At 41.3% G+C, this 4,496-nt stretch overlaps 1 pseudogene; it reads left to right on the top strand.

Moving 5' to 3' along the window:
* Window positions 1–1,507: 1,507 nt before the first annotated feature.
* On the top strand, window positions 1,508–3,504 carry LOC147457164 (uncharacterized; annotated as a pseudogene).
* The last annotated feature ends 992 nt before the right edge of the window (window positions 3,505–4,496 follow it).

Genomic DNA, 4,496 nt, shown 5'->3' with positions numbered 1-4,496 from the left:
AAGGATTAGACTCTTATATATATATATATATATAACACTTAGCTTGTATCCTCTATGCTTAGCCTCCTAACAAAGCATGGCTTGATTTGGACTTGTATTTGGCAATGTTTGAATGCCAGTCTCGAAAATGATTGATGGGCATCTCGACACCTTATGTTCTTGTCAGTACTATTAGTCCCTTTTGTTTGTTAGGCTTTATTAAGTCACATACAAGATAGAAGATTACAGTATAAATTTCTACTTCCTGTATACGGCCTTGTAGTTGCATGAAGTGTCTGATGGCTTGATGGGTGCTTTTATTTAGTCGCATCACCAACTTCCTTTGTCCTTGTAGGCCATCCCCGATTTTTATGACCATTCTCTGTCATGATTGGCCTCATGTTGTTGTTGAAGGCTAATCAACATTCTTTTCTTACCTCTTACATTCTCGCCTTGTGCATATGTCTTTTGAGACATGCTTCGTAATGTGTCCTCATTTTCTTGGGCCTTCCTCTCTTTGTACTTCTCGACATCGCTTCAGTCTTTTCTTCATCTAGATTATGAATTTTTCCTGCCTGTTTTTTGAAAAATCTCAAAAATAAGAAAATAAAACCAAACAATCAACTTAACTCAAAAAAGCAAAATCAAGTTAATAGAAATGTAAACACTATATACATTGGGGGGTTTCTAATCACCGAGCAAAAAAAATCGCGAAGATAAATCTGAGCAAATTGAAACAAGAGTAACAATGGTGAAAGAAAATTATTATGCCATGCACATTACTTTCACTACCACGAACCTGACACTTAATCGACAGAAAAAGATATTTTAGAAGCATTATGAAAATTGAATACTCGAGACACACGCAGTCTCTTCATACTTGAAACGTATATAATTCATTTTCATGTGGCATACCTCCTCTCAAAAATAGCCCACCAACAATTTGGCACCTAGATTTTGCAAAAACGTCAACACACAACCTCATAAGCCTACAATGCCATATGAGAGCCTCCTAAAGCTTGAAACAACTCCACTTTTGTAAGCAAGAAAAAACAAGTTTCTAAAGCAAGCGGAAACAAGCGCACTCTCACTCTCTCTCCCCTCAACTTCGCAGTGCAACATCCTTGAGTTGCCCTCCCTTTCCACTTGGCTTGATCTGCTCATGTTGCTTCTGGAACCACTTTTCGTGAGAACAATTTCTTGTCTAACTAGACTTTCGCGATCATTAAATAGAAGCGATCGGATCTAGAGCCAAATGCAAGTTCTTTTGCACAGGAAAGGCCCAAGTCTCAAGTGCATTTGCCTCCTAGATGGAGAGGTAAAGTCATGAAGCAACAATTTCTTAAAAGCTCCTACTACTGAAAACACTCTTTTAGTCCTAAATCACATAATGGAAATTTAAAGCTTCCAAAGCTTGCCAGATACTTTGCAACAACACGTAAACAAGAGAAACCATTGCAAGAGCACAATTGTTTCTTCTACATGCCAATGTATGTTACTACAATTTAATGCCCCAATCCCTACAATCATGGAAATAAATAAGCCTTGCATTGCTCACCATCAATTTGCAGTGGGGGCTGTACTGTCATCCGTCCTCAACACCTCAATATTATGCCGTCTCACAATCATTTTCCTAAGGGCACATAGTTGACTGATCTCCTGCTGCAAACCATACATCCCTTGCGTGGTACTGCCTGCTACAATAGCTCCCTGGTCTACGTCACATTTAAAAAAAAAAGAAACAACCATACCCGCACGAGTCCCAATGCTCGAAAAAAACCTAGGTTTAGTGTAATCCCACCTACAAATTTTGAAATTTACCTCTAAATTTTATATTTGAAGGTGAAAAAACCTACAAAATTTGAAAAGTTTGGTGTAATTCTATGTAAAAACCTTCAAATTATGTCAATTTACCTGTGTTGTTTCACATATGTAGGTTTGCCAAGTTTTTGGAATAAAGATTTTTTTTAGCACTACTCATGACCCTACCCTTCCCTGGTTTGTTGCTGCAACCATTCCGCACCGGCGCGGACTGGTTACAGCAGCAAACCAAAGAGGGGTCATTTTTATAAAAAGAAAACGTGCAGAGAGAGAGAGAGAGAGAGAGAGAGAGAAGTGGCAATCCCTTCTCTTCCACTTTGTCTATTAGGGTTTGGGCTCCCATGCGGGCTGCTTCATTTGCTTCGGCGTTGTTTGACAAGATCTTAGCTTGTGAAGCTTGTGTTTGTGCCGCAGGCTCTGCGCTTCCTGGGCCTTCTCGGTCCTTCACTTGCATGTACCTGCTTGAAGCTCATCGTTAGCAGCCAGCCCGTGCCGAGAGAGAGAGAGAGAGAGGCCCCAGGTCGTTGGCCAAAGGTGGATGGACAAGCAAGCGGAGGCATCAGTGTTGTTTGTGGCGTTTGGGAGCTTCTACCCTGCGTAAAAGCTCCTACAGACCCTCACGGCTACCTCTCCCCCTCCTGCTTGTTCCGACCTCGTGTTGCCCTGACCCTACCTCGTGTTGCACAATCGTGTCACCTCTCCATCTCTGTGCACCCTGCTGAACATTGTGACGCCCCTCTCGTCACCCCTGCTCTGTCCCGTCACCCGCTTGCTTTGTCCCACCTCAACGCTACCGTGCCTGCGTCTTGCTCTGCATTACGATGACCTCTTGGCCTATCGTGCCTCAGCACTACCGTGCTTGCATCCTTTGCCTGCAGCACACCTTTACCCCACCGGGCAAGCCCAACACCCCGTGCGGAGGGAGGGAGGGAGGGAGGCGATGGACTAGAGTCACTTCTGTGCTGAGTGTCATGGCACAAGGAGCGCTAAAAGTCGCCGATATGGAGGAAGAGAGGATCTGTATCAAGCCCCTGGGCCCTGCTTCTCGTTCGAGGCTCTGGCTTTCCGTCTTTCTCTACAATGATGTCACTCTCCTGCTGATGAATTTGATGTGGGAGCTTGCACTCATTTTGTTATTCCCATGGATTCGGACGGTTGTGCATCGTGCATCACATTTGTCTCTGCCAATGACATGTGCTCCAACTATGCCATTTTGTACTGGCCCTTGTGCGGTAGGATGGTCAAGCTAGGCTTTAAATCTTTGAAAATGTAGAAATCTTGCAGATGTAGGTTGATGATTGTCGACCCTTCACATGGAGGTAAAGGCACTCCACCTTGTAGTTGAATTTATACATCATAATGTGCTGAGCAATTCTTTGAGGAAGTGATTGCCATGCCATTGCACCGTCAAGATTAATTTCAGGGAGGTGATAAATCAAAAAAGAGAGAGAGAGAGAGAGAGAGAGAGAGAGAGAGAGGAATTTCCTGTTACCAAAATGTCCCTCTAATTTGTGGTTATTCTCAGAATACCCCTCACCAAAAATTCCCAAAATACCCTTCAATTTCTTCAAATTTCCCAAAATACTCCTTGCTTGGAAATTTATTTGGCCAACAATGTTTTCCTATCATGGCCGCCCATGACATTTAAACATCTCTAAAAACAAAGTTTTGAAGTTTTTTCTAACTTCTCATAGGAAAATTGGTTCTTTCTCAATAGAAGATGATATAACTAGGATTTGATATGGTATTGTGGTCTCTTAAAATGAAATTGCTAATCTTTTCTAGACACGAATGTCTCTACTTGTGACCCCATTACTAAATAGTTTCATCTAAAAAACTTAAAAATAACTCTCCCTTGTCGGACATATAAGTATATGTAAAAATCTAGGCTAACCCATCCCAAATGGTACAAGGGTATACTAGGAAATTTTGAAATTTAAGGGGTACTTTGCGAATTTCCAACAAATTAGACGAGTATTTTGGTAATTTTCCCTAAACAATATCATCATCCTCAGTAGATTCTATGTTTTGAGGTTTACGTAAGATCATACATGCATATCTCCTGTTTTGACCTACTAAAAATCTCTATTAATGATGAGTCCTTTCTAAAGAAATCGCTAGGATACTAGCATCCAACTATGCCTCACATACTTGTTCGGAGAGAGAAGGGTACTAACCAGAGTTGTACTTTGCCACCATAGTAATGCACACCCTTGTCGACACATTCCCCTTTCTAGGAGGCACATGCAAGAGAGAGAGAGAGAGAGAGAGAGAGAGACAGAGAGAGAGAGAGAGAGTCTCGATAAGGCCACAAAAATAATAGATAGGATCAACATTCTTGGAGGGGCAGATCATATTATAATTGTGATCAACTCTAGCATCTTGATGTATCGTTCCAAAATTCTAATCGTTTTTGAAAGAAATATGAATGAGCAATTTCTACTAGGGCAACAAGTGCCCACAAAAAAAGGTACACATTTTGGTAGATAATGGCTATTATTTTGGTGAACTACGCTCGATTTTTGGTTTGCTCGAAAGAACTTGCTCGGTGTTTGGTAAAACTCTATACATTGTACACATGTCCCTAGGGACTCATATATGGCTTTTGTCCCCGTACTCCTCTTGTAATGTTATTATGAGGGCATATACTCTAAATTTTGTCAAAAATATGTCACAATCAAACGCAAAAATTCAAT

Source organism: Adiantum capillus-veneris, chromosome 5 (assembly GCF_014529385.1).
Source record: "Adiantum capillus-veneris isolate H3 chromosome 5, ASM1452938v2, whole genome shotgun sequence".
NCBI classification, from domain to species: Eukaryota; Viridiplantae; Streptophyta; class Polypodiopsida; order Polypodiales; family Pteridaceae; genus Adiantum; species Adiantum capillus-veneris.
This window is presented reverse-complemented; position numbering and strand designations above follow the sequence as displayed.